Raw genomic sequence first — 16995 nt, 5'->3', positions numbered from 1 at the left:
CAATAACATAATTGCGGGGAAGTGTTGCAAGGTTCATGGCATCACAAGGGGTGTCAATGTGATTTTGGTCCAAGAAATTGTTATCCAATAAGGGTCACCTAAGGTAAATATCTCTATAGCTGTCTGACATACTTCTGCCAATCAGCTCCTGTGATCTGCCCCAAAAATGTAACTAAAATGTTGTATGGTAATTCTGTAACTTGTGTATAAAAAGTCCAACTGAAGTGGGCAGCGTGGAGAGTTCATTTCATTCAGTTCAGTTTCATGACACGCAGCTGTTTGTATCAAATAAACCTGCTTTTTTCTTGACTAGTGCACGCTCCTTTTTTTGGATTACTTTAATTTATTGGAATTACTAATGACAGTGGTCTCCTGGTACGTTGTGGAGGCCCCAGCAAGACCCTCAGTTCCCTCTGCGAGCTGAGGGTATTCTTGCAGCATTCCTGGGGGCACTAGGAAGGCAGGCTGAGACCAGTTTGAAGTGTATTCACGAGGAGGGCCAGTAGACCCCGAGTTCACAAAAGTCTGCTTGGTCCCAGGTGCCACCCAAGTCTCAAAGGGATGTGCAGGCAGTGGGGGAAGACTCAGAGCCAGGAGGGCACGAGGAGTGCTAGAGCACGTTAGTATACCCATTCAAGAACGTGCAGAGTTGTGGATGCACGCATGCAGCAGGGCTTTTATGGTGTATCGGACGCATCCTCCAGTGGGGAGAACGATAGGCTGTAGTAGTCACAGGCTTCCGGTATGGAGAGGGTGTGTGGCGGGCCCATTTATAGTAGAATAGATGATTGTGTATATGTTAGGAAAGATTTCTCTTTACTGCACCTTTCCTTCCATCTTTATGGAACACCTGAACTTTTTGCTTTTATATTTTAATAAGACCTGTACTTTTTAAAGTGCATTGAAGCTTTAAGCTTCACTGCTCTGGCTTTTGCTCATACGTCATGGGGGAACTGACAAGTCCTTCACTCTGTCAGTACTGGGAAACATGGTTTCCCTTAGTCATGCTACTGTGTTACTACTTTTGGTTACTTTTGTATCACCTTTTATCATTGTACAATGCAGCTTACACTGCAGTACAATGGGGTAGATGGTTGCCCTAGACTAACACTCAGAGGATTTTTGGTTACTCTAGGTGTGCTTAAAGGTTAGGCTGGTGGCAGCAGTGACTTTTTCCAACTTTTTGTGAATTTTCATTTTAGCCTTACCCATTTACTGCGTTTGGCTACTAACTGTGGCTACTGGTCAAACATGGCCGTGCCATGAGATCTTTCTCTTGTCCTTTTGCCATCTTGGTCTTTACCCTTCTTCCTGGCCTGGGAGCCCAGGAAAATCCTTATAAGGACTTCCAGTGCCCGGGAAAGCAGGAGCTTTTGGCGGGCTACTGGAGGGATGTGTTAGTTTGTTGGCAGGATGTGGGCTGGGCCTGTCTGACCCCAATCCACACATTGGTTTCAGTGTGTGTGAGTGGTATGAATAAATGTTCCTGCCAGTGGATCTGATTGGACCACTGCTTGGGTGTGTGTGTGGGCTAGTCCTGCTATTGGCTAGTGGGAGTTTCAGCACTTACCTGGATTTTAGGATAATAGGAGGACCACTGCACTCATTCTTCAGAGATCCTGGAGAAACCTGAAGGAACCAAGTATATTGTCCAGCTATGAGATGCCTGAAGAAACCTGAGACCTGACTGAAGGAGACTTGGCAACCAACTTCTGCTGCTGTCCTGGAGGAGCCTTGTCTTGCTCATGATCATTAGCAGTCCTGCGAAAGGAGCTGCAAGCCTTGGAGTGGAAGGACCATCCATTCCTGATGTATGCTCGGTGCCCTGCGAAAGGAAGCCTTCGGAGGTGCCCTGGAACCATCCTGTGGCTGACGAGCTTCGTTTTTTGGGCTACCTTTCTGCCGGCATCACTGTACTGAGTTTCGGCCTGTAATTTGGGGGATCCTCTGTTTCCCTTACGAGACTACCTCCTGCAAATATTTGGCCTCCTAGCATCAAGGGGAACAGAGTTCTTTTGCTGAGTACTTTTGCATCACTGTCTGCGGTGAACACCATCCAAAATTGCTTACCTGACCCGAGTCCAATCTTGAGAGAGGTGCTGCTACGCAATTTGTTGCGTTCAGCTGGAACCTGCAACCCCTGTGAATCGAGGACTGTGACTTTTGGCAGGAAAAGCAACATCAGATCCTCTTCCTTTGTCCTGTCAAGCCTGGGGAAGATTCAGACTATGGGGGTAAGTTACAGAGCTTCTAACCTGCCCGTAGACTCCCATCATAAGTCAATGGGCATATAATAAAGCTTTATTCTAACTCTTTTGGCTTTGCCTTTGCTTGCTTTCAAAAGACATCTGACTGTTGGGGCTACTTTTGGGCATTAGTCTAACTTGAACCCTTACCCTAAGAACCTTTCACTGGACCCCAGAGACCATACCTACATGTTTTCCTGCTTCATAACTTCTGTGGAACTTTTACCTGAACTATTGGGCAAGAGGCCCAGGACAACTTAGGGCTGGACAATTTTAGTTAGGGGTCATCTTTGTGGACCATGCATGCATAATACTATTCTAACCTTTCCTTTGCAGGAGATTCTGATGTATATTATTCAATATAACAAAGTGATTGTATATATGTATTTAGTTTGATAGTGTTGTATGATCAGTCTACCTGCTAGTAGTCATTTTTCTATAGTGTGTTTTGGCCATAAATAGATAACTGTATTTTTATACATACTGTCTAAGTGTCATTAATGATTCCCATTGTGTGACCTCATTGTGGACCCTTTACAAACTCACCAGCTCTGAAGAACTTAGCCTATACCACCTGCCACTGCAAGCTAAAATGGTTTGGCTTCAGCTTCCTAGTGTTGTTCATGTCACAATATAGGTTGGCCTTGTATAGAAAATCAGTACTAACAGTAGACAATGTCAGATTTCCACTAGATGGAGTGCTTCATAGTGCAGGCAATTGTATAGTTCCATCATTTTTTCTTTTATTAGGGGGATTGAGATAGGAGATTATTGAAATAAGTGCTGGTTAGTGCTGAAAAAGGCACCCAGTAGATTAGAAATATCGTAGTAAATCATGTTGCTCAAAGTTGGAAGGGCTGGCACGAGATTGCTGCTGTAATTAGTAGTGCTTAGAGAGTGTATAAGTAGTTTGTTGGCCCGAGGAGGAGGGGCCAGGTAAATGATATAATAAAGTAGATTTGTTTGTAAAAAGAATTGTGAGGGCCTGTGGAGAAGGCCTCTGAGTTGTGTTATAAAGAATTGTGTGGGCCAGTGTGTATATAGGGTTGTATGAACTGATTTTGTTTTAATTTTGTGTTAATAATTTGGAGACTTGTACAATTGAAGCAATTGTGATTGGCATTTTTTGGCAAATTGGGAGGGAAGCTAAATGGCATGAGCACAGGAGGGAGGCACTAACGACTTTGCTAAGTAAGCCACAGTGAACAAAGTGCGAGAAATGGGATTGATTGGAATTATTGAAACACCCCTGGAGCACCTCTGTGCTAAATTGCCCCAATATTGTGATCAAATAGAAACGTGTCAATTCCAGTGGGTTCGGAACACAACAGAGTAGTGTTTCTGAGAATGGCCAGGAGAAGGAATATTTGACAGCAACATTTTAGGCCTCCTTATGGGCTGTACCCTACGCCGAATCCTGCAGAGGGTGCACAAACCGCAGTGCAGTTAGAGATCGTGTTCAAGGCAGCAGGGGATGAAATATAGAAGGTGGTCCAAAAAAGTAGGAGGAGTATGGGGTGGCTGGAACACCAGGTGTCTGGACATCAGGGATAGTAACATATAAATTAGACAAGAATACCCCGGAAGAAGAAGAAGAGGTCTCTGCGGGGTCCGAAATGGACCCCTAGGATACCAATGAGGAAGGAAGAGCAGGGGGTAAGCGAGGATGTGGGACTAAGAGGAATCAGACGAGGACTGAGAAAAGGAGGGGGAGGAGGAGAGAAGCAGGAGGAGATAGAGGGAAAGAAAAAGGAGAAAGAAAGAAAGAACGGGAGATAGTCAGGGACTAGTCCCAGACCGTCAGAAATAGGACTGAAAGAATGGCAGTTACAAGTGTCTGAAAAGGTGGGCCACCCCAGTGCAGCACAAAAGGGTTCCGAAGGAGCGCAGTATATACCATGCCAGAACATGGACAGAGACAATTTCATGTATAGCTTGCCATCCGTTGAAGCGGGGGAAGGAAAATGGATATATGCCCTTGAAAAAGAAACAGCAGGGATGAGCCTGGCATTCAGTCATATGCGGAGGGGACAACAACATATGGGAACAAGCCGGATAAATTAAGTAGCAACATTCACAATGGTGTACCCTTCAATCACTGCCATGCACATGTGTGGAAAGTATTGAAAACAATAATGTACCGAGCCACTTTAAACAAGCAGGCCATCATGGCACGCAAAATGAAACCCAACGAAGACTCTGCAGAATACATACAACAGATACAGTAGATGTGGAAATTAGAGACACAGCAACCATGGGGTGGCCAGAGAAACATGTCCACATTGTACACTTTTGTAAGAGGAAACAGGATAGAGAGAAAGTCACGGCAGTCAATGCAGTCAAGGCAGAGGCAACATTGCTGCTAAAGAAATGAGCAAAAATATCAATGGAAGGGGCTGTAGTAGCAAAGAGTGGCGAATGGTCCTATGTATTGACCCAACCTTAAGACTGGCAGACTTGACAGATAAACAACTGTTCTCAGTGTTCAAAGAGGAGGGAGAGATGGCATTTCAGATATGCATCCCATGTCAAGTAAATATAGAAAAGAGATAGGTCCCCCAGAGGATGTAAATAGTGGGCACATTATAAGTTCACTTGCACAATGATTTTGAGAAAGTGCCTGAAGCACTATGGACCAGTGGGCCTCATGATGTAGGGTTGTTGAAGAGAGCAGGGGGCGGTCCACATAAAAATGAGGGAAGGGGCTTTGTTGCCCAGGTTAAACACTACCCACTATCACAAGACACAGATGAGGACATATATGACACACTCCATGCATTATGATGACAGGGCATTATAAAAGTCAGAATCCCCATCCAACAAAACAATTTACCCTGTGAAGAAAGCGAAGGGTGGGGTTTGGAAATTCATTCAAGATCTCTGCCACTTGAACAATGTAGTGGAGGCAGAGTGTCCACTAGTACCAAATGCAGCCACCATATTGTGCAACATTCTCCCCTATAAGTGTACATCTTTTTCATTTCTGAAAACCATTGCTGATGCATTGTGAGACAAATATATTGCTATAATTTGGGGCAAGGGGGGCACCCCCTTCTCTGTCAAATATGTTAACAACTACTGGAAAGACTAACCCCAGACCACTCCTGGAAATCAAATCAATGCTTTTTGCCCAAGTTGTTTTGTACCAGATCCAAATCCGTCCAAATCCGTCCCGCAGTTTTTGCTGTGCGCTGTGAAGACATTTTGACTTTTCTCTATGGGCAAATGAATTGGAGTAAACTGAAAACAGCAATTTCTTTGCTTTCTTAATAATTTTCTTTTAATAACTTTCTTATTTTGTAACAACTCCAGTCTACGGGGGGGGCTTGAGGGGGTTTGCAAACTTTCTGCAAAATATCAGCCAAATCCGTCATGCAAGTCAATAGTTATTAGCAATTCAATTCAAAGATAGAGTTAATGTGATCAGATTTAACGCAAAAAAACCTTGATGCAAGTCCACCTTAACTTTAACTTTACTACCCCTGTTGCACAGCGTATGACCACAATGATGAAATCACAGATTACGTCACTGATGACATCACTGGTGACATCTTACATAACATCACTGATATCACTGATTTGCATCATTACATTTTGAAATATAACAGCTCTGCTTTGTTTCATACCATATATGTACATATTTCATACTTACACTGTACATTGTAGTGTGCCCTTGTTTCTTTAAATTTAACATACAGTATACAATTGTAAGTATATACAGACAATGTTACTATCTAGAAGAGTATATAATGTATGTATCTATGTACTTTGGAAGGAAATCTGTTATATTTGAATACAAATTCATAATTTATTTTCAAAGGAAATGGCAAAGAATATTAGCAATGCAGTATTTACTTTCTAATTTTCATTTAATTTCTATAAATTAAATTATGTAGTATAAGTAACTGATTGTTTTGTATATTAACAAACGCCAAATGCATAAATTCTATACTGTTACAATGCACAAAGGCACATACCTTCTTTTATATGATATTATTTTTTATTAGTACCCGTCGATGGACAATCAGATTGTTAAAATCAATCAGATTGGCACTCACTGGGTCGTTACCCGGCCAGGTAAGACTTACCTTTAAGAGGGCGTCCCTCTCAATGGAGGCCATTTTCTTTATTGACTTTTTTCAATTTTTTTTAATGGCCACCATGTGAAAAGAGAAGGGACTATGTTTAGCCCCTTCTCGCCGATCCATGGCAGACCTTTTTTTCCATTTATTTCTCGAGTTGAAAAATGGTTGGAAAGCTGCGTCTCAATTTGCAAAAAATTACTATAACTGCCCCGGGTATAACGTGCCGGTGTACTAATAGCAATAGAACCCACGGAGGAGGGGCATTAAAAGTCAGGTGATGCCCCAGGGCTGTGACATGATATAATATGATAAGTCATTTATAACACGCCTGTACACAAGTATTTCTAGGCGCGAGAAGACAAGGGAGGGAAAACAGAGGGAGGACAACGATCCTCCTATCCATGGCAGGATAGGCCATGGGCCGCATTATGACCCAGGCGCTAATTGCTTAACGGCGCTGTAAAAGGCTGCGGCGCCGTTCGTTAAACACTTAGGGCCTAATTATGAGGTCCCTTTGCAGGACCCGACCTTAATGGCTGGTTTTACCAGCCGTTAAAGTAGGGACCCGCAAAGGGACCTTGGTGCTAATTACGGTACCGCAATTTGTGGTACCGTAATTAGCTCCTTCCCCATTCCCATTGAGTCCTATGGGGCAAAAATGGGAATGGGGAAGGGCCATGGCCGCATGGGGAATTACCGCCCCACCAACCTCGGAATGGGATGGTAATTCCCCATTCCGCCATGGCGGGTTTAGCGCCGGAGTCCTAATGAGGCCCCATGTGTCATTCAGATCATACAAGTGCGCGATCGCAAGTGCAAGGTGGGGGGAGAAGCGAAAGTGCCAGGGAGAGGGCTATGCTTTGCTGGGGCTTGTAACTATCTCCCCGGGGATATGACCCAACCGGGAATGCTCCTCCTGCTTGGGTTTTCTTGCTTGATAAAGCTTGTCATTTCGAAAACAATGGGCCTCATTACACGGAAGGCGGTGATCCAGGGTGCTATTAGCACCCTGGACCATGCCGGTAAATTACCGGCACCACCTTGGCGGAAAGGGGATTTACCGCCCCATTCCAAGGTTGGTGGGGCGGTAAATCCCCCTTCCGCCATTGCCCTTCCCCATTCCCATTTCTGCCCCATAGGGCTCTATGGGAATGGGGAAGGCGCTGATTACGGCACCGCAATTTTGCGGTGCCGTAATTAGCTCCGAGGTCCCTTAGCGGGTTGGTTTTTAACGCCTGCAAAAAGCAGGCGTTAAAGCACCAACCCGCTAAGGGACCTCGTAGTAAAGCGGTAATGGTTAACGGTCACCGTTACCATTAACGGTGGCCGTTAACCATTACCGCCTTCCGTGTAATGAGGCCCAATGTGTTCATGTCATTTTATTATGACAAGGAGAGCTGTACTTTTATTTTGACTATTTTTATAATACTTACTATTAAACATGTTTCTACTTCTAGGTAGTCTTATTTTTTTTACTACTGAATCTACTAATTATATTATCTTGGAAATAGCCAAAACAGATTTTGCTGGATCAGGTTCTTTCCCTGCAATGACGTATTGTAATTGATTACTAATATATACAATTCAAACCATTTGTATAATGTTGCACATTTTATGAGGTGTCAGGTACTACAAATGAATGATCCACACTTAATCATATGGTACTTGTGAATGACTGTATTGTTCCATGCCATGCTGTTATTATTGTTAAGTGTAATAAAGTAAAATATGTATCAGAAGTGTGAAAAAAAAATATTCTAACCTATATAATCAGTAATGTCATATATGATGTAATTATTGATCTCATCAATGATGTTGTGTATAATGCCATTAATTATGTCATAAGTGATGTCATCAGTGATGTCATGTATGATGTAATTAGTGATACCACCAGTGATGCCATCAGTAATGCCATCAAAAATGTCTTCTGTGACCTCATCATTGTGGTCAAATGCTGCGCAGCAGGGGACGGAAAGAAAAGGTGGTCTTGGTTCAAATACGAGTGCTGAATTTCAGTAGTTTTGTTGTGTTAAATATGATCGGTATTAGGTCAATAGACCAATTTTTTAAAAAAAGAAAAAAAAAATGATTTAGAAAGACTGCACTGTGACCACACAGAGTGGTCTTCCTAAAACAAACTGTCAGCCCCTGCGAGATACAGGAGTGCGTGAAGGGGCTGACAGGTCCAGCAGGTGTGTTGGGTGTACGAGTGTGTGTGTGTGTGTGTGTGTGTGTGTGTGTTTGGGTGCATTTTGGGGGGTCTTTGGAGGGGAGGGAGTCAGCAGGGCTGAGGGAGAGGGGATTGGGGGGAAAACCAGGAAGAGAGGGTGGGGGTGGGTGACAGCAGGGGGCATAGAAATGTCAATATTTCCATTTTTGTAGGCCACCTAAAACAACTTTAAAAAATCAGTCTTTTGGTTAGACGACCTACAAAAATTGAAATAATGACATAAAACCATATGATTACCTTAATGTTCGCTTAACAAAGGTTTTTTTCACTGAATTTCAATGGTTTTGTAGCAATGTTTTTTCATGTTAAATCTGATCGCCTTAACTCTCTCTTAAGTAAAGTCTTGTTATAATATAGTTTCTTTTGGGCCCACGCCACATAGATTTCAGGCATGGCCAGTGACTACGGCCTGTACTTGTTGCACAAATACATTTCTGTGGGGCCCACTAGCCATGGCCTTTGGCTGTGGCGACTATACATGTTGCACCAATAGGTTCCTTCTAGCTCACTAGCCATAGGCTTCAGCCATGGCAAGTGGCCATGGCCTTTGGCTGTAGACACTGTACATGATGCACCAGTAGTGATGTCGGTGGACATTGGATGCACCCGGTAGTTGGCTGGAGGGAAGTGTGATGTGTGTCATAATTTTGGGTAACATTGCCATGTTGTATCCAAGGATAGTGCAGCGCCGAAAGGGGTTGGCAAACATGCATTGCGGCACCTGGTAGTGAGAAGAGGGGATGGAAAGAGTGGGGGAGTGAGAACTGGTTCATCTGATATATATTTCATTAGATGGAAGAAGACAGTGGTGTGCCATCGGTATCCGTGCGTACTGCGCCATTTTGCGGGTACCTCTGCAGGCGAGGTCCTTGTGTGGTGAATGCAGGTAGCCTTCGGTACAGCACAATAGGTCCTGAAATGACCTCTTTGTGTGGTTACTACTGGCAGTCTCAATTGTAGATGACGCGTAGATGGCACATGACAGTTGGCAAACCTACCGAGTCAGGCGATAGGCTACAGCATTTTAAGCAGTCCTACTGCCTACAGATTTTGCTGTCCAAACCTCACGATTTATGAATGCAGCAGGCCTGGCTGCCGGAGGCCTACTGGGAGCAAGGAACAGCATCATCCAGTGTACGGTGGGCGTGTTAAATGGCCCATTAATTTGATTGATGTGCTGCATGCCCTTGCATGACCCGTGAAACAGACACATTGGGCCTCATTACACGGTAGGCGGTAACCATGGCGCTATTAGCGCCAAGGTTGCCGCCGGTATTTTACTGTGTCCGCCTTGGTGGATGGCGGAATTACCGCCCTACTCCAAGGTGAGCAGGGGCGGTAATTCCCCATTCACCAAGGCACTTCCCCATTCCCATTTTTGCCCCCATAGGGTATAATGGGAATGGGGAAGGAGCTAATTACGGTACCGCAAATTGCGGTACCGTAATTAGCACCGAGGTCCCTTTTCAGCACCCTACTTTAACGGCTGGTAAAACCAGCCGTTAAGGTCGGGTCCCGCAAAGGGAACTCGTAGTAAGGCGGTAAGGGTGTACCGGTACCGGTGCCCTTACCGGTACCGGTAAACCCTTACCGCCTAACGTGTAATGAGGCCCATTGTCTCTGCACTGAGTACGGTGAGGAAAAGTGTCTAGTTGCTGCCTGTGGTTTGTAGAGTTGGGGAAAGGATTTCACTGTAAGTGTGACAGTCTCTAGTCATTCTGGAAAATGGTATCGCTGTTGCTGCTTGGTTACTCTCATGCAAGTAAATTTAAGGACACGTAAGTACACAGCAGAATCTTCGGATCTCAAAGCATGTCAGTGGTGATATGAAAGGTAATGTGGCCATGTGGTGCTGCCTGAATAATTATCTTCTTGCTCCACGTAATGAAGCTGTGTTTCTCCTTGTTGAAAGCATTCTTGTATTTTAGAATGTACTCATCTCCGTGAATGCTGGTGGTATGGTTATGCCGTGCCATCAACTGACCATAGTTTGCCTTCCATCCACTTATTGCTATATCATGCTGCAGTTCAATATTTGTGAGAACCACTTGCCCGTGTTCACAGATTCAGAGATATGGCAGCGCCACTGCACAAGTTCTTTGTCATTAGTGTATGAGACGCTGGATTTACACATTCAATTTAGTATTGTACTGTTAATAGCAACCTGTCTTCGGTCGCTTTGTTGACAGGCAAGAAGGAGGGGTCAGAGGCAGTATTGGGGACGAGTAAAACTCATGAGCTTTCATTCCCAATGCGTATCCAAATCCCTGCCCACGCTTTGAAATAGCTATTGTAATTACCTGCTAGCAAGAATGTAGAAACTGCTGTAATGTTGGATTTTTGAAAAAGCTTACATTCATGGTTGAATTTTCCAGGACCCCCAAAAATGGAAAAGTGAAGTAGCAGTGCTTATGTTTTGGTACAGCTGTGTTTACATGGCACAGCGATCTAAAATGCATTTGAATAGTAGATTTGCCTTGAGACATGGAAAGCGATGGAACTGTTTTCTTTATAAGTCCAAAAATATTCCAGATATTTGGTTATGTAATGTCAGACAGTATTTCTCTTTCAAGCCCTGTTACTTTTTAATCAGAACTTGAAGCCCGATTCATTGACATTTTGCACGGTTCAAAGTGATGTTGCACTGCTTAAAAATGACTTTGCACTGCCGACATAAACCCTGATTCATGGAACTGTGGAAAGTGTATTTTTGTAGTGTAAAGTCAGTGCAAAGTCATTTAGTACTGCAAAAATAACCACGTGCACTGACTTTGAACTGTGCAAATATTCCATGAATCGGCCCCTTGGTGTGTTGTGGTGTTTGTTCAATGTCACTCTCACTATTGTGAAGCTTTTTCTGACACTTTTTCCTGTGCTCTCTCCTTTTCAGTAGCACAGCAGGTAAGGGTTTGTACAGGAGGTGGACATGACAGTGCACATGTTTTGTTTCCCTTTAAAAAAAACATAGGGCCTCATTACACGGACGGCGGTAAGGGTTAACGATCACCGTTAATGGTACCGGTGACTGTTAACCCTTACTGCCTTACTACGAGGTCCCCTTGCGGGTTGGAGAATTTAACGCCTGCTTTTTGCAGGCGTTAAAAACCAACCCGCAAAGGGACCAGGGAGCTAATTACGGTACCGCAATTTGCGGTGCCGTAATTAGCACCTTCCCCATACCCATTATGCCCTATGGGGCAAAAATGGGAATGGGGAAGGGCAATGGGGGAAGGGGGAATTACCGCCCCACCAACCTTGGAATAGGGCGGTAATTCCCCTTTCCACCAAGGTGGTGCCGGTATTTTACCGGCATGGGCCAAGGTGCTAATTGCACCTTGGTCCACCGCCGTCCGTGTAATGAGGCCCATATACCAGAAAAGTAAAATGATAACGGCAAACCAGAACAGCACACCAACTATTTGTTTTTAAACAATTTTCTAATGCAATAGCTCCCTGGTGCATGGCATAGTAACAAAGATTCTGTGTTTTAAACAATTTAAAAAAAATTGTTTCAAATACAATACAATAGTGTACATGACTGTCAATGCAGAGGGAAATTGGGATTTGTAGTCCAAAACATTTGGAGATGCAAAAGTTGGTTGAAGACTCATGTAACAGCTCCGGCCACAAACATGCTGTGAATCTCAGAGGTGTCTGTCTGAGCCAGTTCTTTGTCTCACTACAGCATCAGGGCCTTTGTACTCTTTCAGTATAAATGAGCCCTGAGCCTGTTGGGGGTGGGCCCCACTACTGTCCCTTGTTCCCAGCAAGCAGTGTCATAATACAGCAATATATTTCTCTCTGTATTACGTTTGTTGTGGGGCTTTAAATGTGCGCTGTGCAGTGCTTGTCTTACAACCTGCATTTGCTGGCGCTTTTGCGGCTGTCACTTCCCCTTGGGAATACAGAAGCACTATCACCTCATTGCCTTTTCACACTGCCATATTTAAAAAAAAAATATTTGGTAATTGATGTGTCAAAGGTAGGGACGGCATCAGGGCCTTTCCTCTCTTTCAGTGGCAAGTGGACATGATGCTCAGGGAGGCCTTCAGAAACTGCCCCATGTTGCAAGTCAGCAGTCTAATAAAGCAACAATATATTTTTCAATATAGTACTTTTGTTCTGGGGCTTTCAATGTGTGGTTTGCAGCGCTCGCTTTACACGCTGCTTTTGTCCGTGTGGCCGTCACTTACTTTGAGGTATGCAGATTTGTTATCACCTCATTGTATGTTTGACGATGAAAATATGTCTTAATGAGGACAAAGCTGGTCATAGTTCTCACAGCTCACACATTTGGTATATTTCTTGCTCATGTTGGGTCAGAGGACAGGCTGTCATTTCCTGCAATTTCTTAAAGGCTATATGTCAAGTGAAGTCATTTACTGTGATGTTATAAGGTTACAGTTCTCGTGACATGATTTCCTGTAATGTCATGTCCTGTCATTTCACCTGGTCAAGCTGATGTGACATACTTTCCTGGGATGTCATTATTATGCTAATTACTATTTTTGAAATGTTAAGATTCCTACAGATTTTTGGTCACAGAATGTTGTGTGCAGTAAGCTCCTAGCACCTTGGATGCATGGTTGGAGGCCTCGCACCGAAAAGTATGTCCACTGGTTACAAGTAGTTTTCACATTGTGCTTGTGTGTGTGGTTTGTCAGCACTGTACACATAGTTAGTTACATGGCTGTGGTGATTGTTAGCATGTCCTCCAATTTTGGTGCTTGGCTGCAGATGGTGGAGTCAACAGTCCTGCAGTGTGTAAACTGGGTGAAGGGTTGAAGTACTGTGTGTATACAAGTGCGTCGGGTTCCAGTGGATGGTTTATATGGTTGGGTTTTGGCCATTGCGCAGATTACTGAGTACTGAACTGCATTATGATGTATTGATTCTTTGTATTTAATAGAGTGTTGGGAGCAGGGGTAATGTTGTGAAGATGTTGTGGTTTGGTTGGAACTAGTAACATGCTATGTGAATGGAAGTGGGTAGGGGTGCTGCAGGCTGTGTTATGTTTGTGTATTCTGCTAACTGTTTACATGGTTGCATGCATGGCTGTATTATGCTGTGGGGGTTGGGTAGGACTGCTGGTGGCTGTGTTACGTTTGTGGGTTGTTGTAACTGGCCACATGCTCGTATGATGCATGGCTGCATTATGCTGCGGTGGGTGTGGCCAAGGCCTACCATCTTGGGGGCATTGCCGAAGGCCATGCCCCCAAGAGGGTAGGCCTTGCCCACACCCACCGCAGCATAATGCAGCCATGCATGCCAACACTGTGATACTTGTATATGGATGCCACAAATATGGTTATGGAGTCATTTATTTTCTCCTTTGCTCCTTTGGATAAGTTGTTATAACGATACGTTGCTGCATTGTACACAGTTACAACTCTGCATCACTCCGAGGGTGGTCAGCTTTACAGAATGGGTGTGCAGGACATTTTGGTAGAGCACCAGAAGTGAGCTGTCATGCATACACTTCCATATGGTGTAGGTCATAGCACTTGTTCCACATTAGGGAGTGAAATGCCACCACTTGCGTTTCCTATTGTTAGCCCCTAAAGACACCCTTTGTTTAGGCAGTGCAGTAAGCTATTGCGACATGAAAGGAATTGCTCTGCATCACACATTTCAAATATGGATAATGTACACAGCCACCCACCTATAGTTGCAGTTACGTAGAACTTACTTTTACGGACATGGAGACATGCTAGTACCTTACACATGGTGGAATGAATGCACAGCTGCCACAATAAGTAAATGTACAATGATGGGCCCTATGTACTGTTTATATGTGTAGTGTCTTACGAATCAAAAGTGTATGTTGGCAGACTGTGTGTGCATTGGATGCGCATAGGTGGGTGGCATGGCCATTTTACCCACTTTAGTTGCTTTCAGCAAGGAGATTATTGGCCCTCTCGTTTATGAAAGGAAACACATTACTTTACAATTCCTTCAAAGATATCATGCTTTCCAGTGTATGCAATACAGTGACCTGAAGTGGTTGTGTTGTCTGTGTGCTACATTATGGTTGTTGGTGAGAAGGTTGTGTTGGGAAGTGATACCTGTCAGTGTGTGAAGGTTGTAAGGACGCAGTTATTTATTTTTATTTTTTTATTTTTTTATTGGCATTTCGATAAAACAGAACATAAGATTCCCCAACATTCTAGCGTGCCCCTCCCACCCACACCTTTTTTTATTTAACAGCTTTATTATGCAACTGACCAACATAACTTAGCAAAAACAGGATTAGTAGCACCAGACATACACACATAAATATACCACAATTTGAAGCCCTTAATGGAAACAAGCGTATGAGATTAACAATCTGATTGTTCATCGACCATCTCCTGTTCCGTCTGAGTGGAGTTCAAATAACTCCTCAGGGGACAGTCTTTTGGTCTGGAGGTGGTGTTTATTCCTCTGACATAGTTCTCTTCACATTCATGAACATACATCAAGTTTCGCAGCCAGGCCTGCACAGTTGGGGGTGTCTTTGCTTCCCAAGTCGTCGGTATATTTCTTTTAGCCACTGCACCTGCCACCGCAAAAATTCAACTTATTTTCTCCAAAACCTTTCCAATGTCCCCCACTAGATACTTTAGTGGCACTGCTGGAATATGTAAGACCGTTATTTCACTGAGGGTAGTGGCGATGTCCTCCCAGTGTTGTCTAATAGGTGGGCAGTGTCAGTACGTATGAATCGAATTTGCCGCCAAGGCATCACATTTCGGGCATCGCGTCGGCCTTGCGGGGTCGAACCTGGACTCTTTACTCGGGGTGACATGCAGATGGGTTATTATTTTAAACTGAATCAGTCTGAAGTTGGTACATAGGGAGATAGACTTGGTAAAGTAACAGAATTTTGCCCATTGCTGTTCTTTGATTGAGATGCCCAAGTCTCTTTCTCACTTCTCTTTAATTTTGTTTTTAGACATAGTATGTGTTTGTACTGCCCTATATAGCATGGCCATGTTGCCCATAAACCCCTCTTGTGTGAAGACATCCGAGAGAAACTGGTGAACTGGTGGCTCATCCAGGAAAGACAGCCATTTGGATCGGCATGCAGCTTTTAGGCAATGATACTGCATTGTTACTGTGAGGTTCTTTCCTACCTTGTTCTGGACTTCCTCCAGAGACACAAACTTCCCTGCAGGAAAAAGGTCCCCTAGCCTCATATCATTCCCCGGGTCCCACTTCTTCTGAAGTGTAGTGCCCAATATAAATCCAATGGTTGGATGGTGCCATAAGGGGGAGTGAGTCCAATATAAGTTCACACATCCCACTCTGTCGAATATTTTAGACCAGGCTCGCACCGTAGAGTACAGTGGAACTGCCGTGTCCTCCACCCTCCCAGATGGGGCAAATTTACTTTACTTTACATTAATTAACTTATAATGCACAGCAATGAACCCGTGGGCATGATGGCACAGACAAGACAATACACAACAAATAACAGATCCAAAAGCGAACTAGAAGAGGTCAAGAACTGATGCAGAGAATTTAGTCAAACAGCAAGGTTTTGAGCTTTTTTTTGAAGGGCTCAAGTTTGGTTTCCAGCCTAAGATGAAGCGGCAGGCAATTCCAAGCTGCCGGAGCTGCTATAGCAAAAGCCCCTTTCTCTGCCTTTTTAGATTTGCTTCTCAGGATTATGAGCATTTTAGTCTCATTAGATCTAAGAGATCGAGAAGTACTCTTAAACATAATGAGTTTGTTCAAGTAGCGAGGCATAATGCCCAGAAGGGTCTTGAAGGTGAGGAAGAGGAGGTGATAACGAATTCTCGCCTCTACATGGAGCCAGTAAAAAGATCTTCTGGCTGGTGTAACATGGTCCCGTCTAGCTAGACCTGGAGTCTGTTTAATTCATTTTTGCTGATGCCAGTCAACAAGCTGCAGCAGTAGTCCATTTTAGACCCCACTATGGCTCTAGCCAACGTTTCTGCATTAATCTGGGAGATCATGGGTCGGAGGTGTGCAAAGAGTTTTAAGTAGTAGGCCACTCCTGAGAACACGCTCCCCTCAAGGGCTTTCATAGAAAGGTGCTGGTCAAGGGTCACCCCTAGGGACTTGACCTTCCTGAGTGTGTCAATCTTGACTTCACCTAGCTGGAAGTTGCTGTACCTAGGGTCTAGCTTGGAAACTCGGCTGGGGGACGCCACAATCATAAGCTCGGTTTTGGATCTATTTAGTACGAGTCCATTCTGCACCATCCAATTTTCAATACAGGTATAAACCTTGTTGATACGATCTTCATCTCGTACATGGTCACCGGTCAAAGGGATGATACATTGCGTATCATCTGCAAAATTAGTGAGCCATATGTCTTCTTGCTCCAACAATGGGACAGTGAAGATGTTATAGAAACAGGGCGAAATACTTGCTCCCTGAGGAGCTCCATATTCAATCAGAGCCATAGGTGCTTCGGCAATATCTG

The sequence above is a fragment of the Ambystoma mexicanum genome, chromosome 4q, assembly GCF_040938575.1.
Source record: "Ambystoma mexicanum isolate Mex_15411 chromosome 4q, UKY_AmexF1_1, whole genome shotgun sequence".
NCBI lineage: Eukaryota > Metazoa > Chordata > Amphibia > Caudata > Ambystomatidae > Ambystoma > Ambystoma mexicanum.
The sequence above is the reverse complement of the archived record's forward strand: the minus strand, read 5'-3'. Positions refer to the sequence as shown.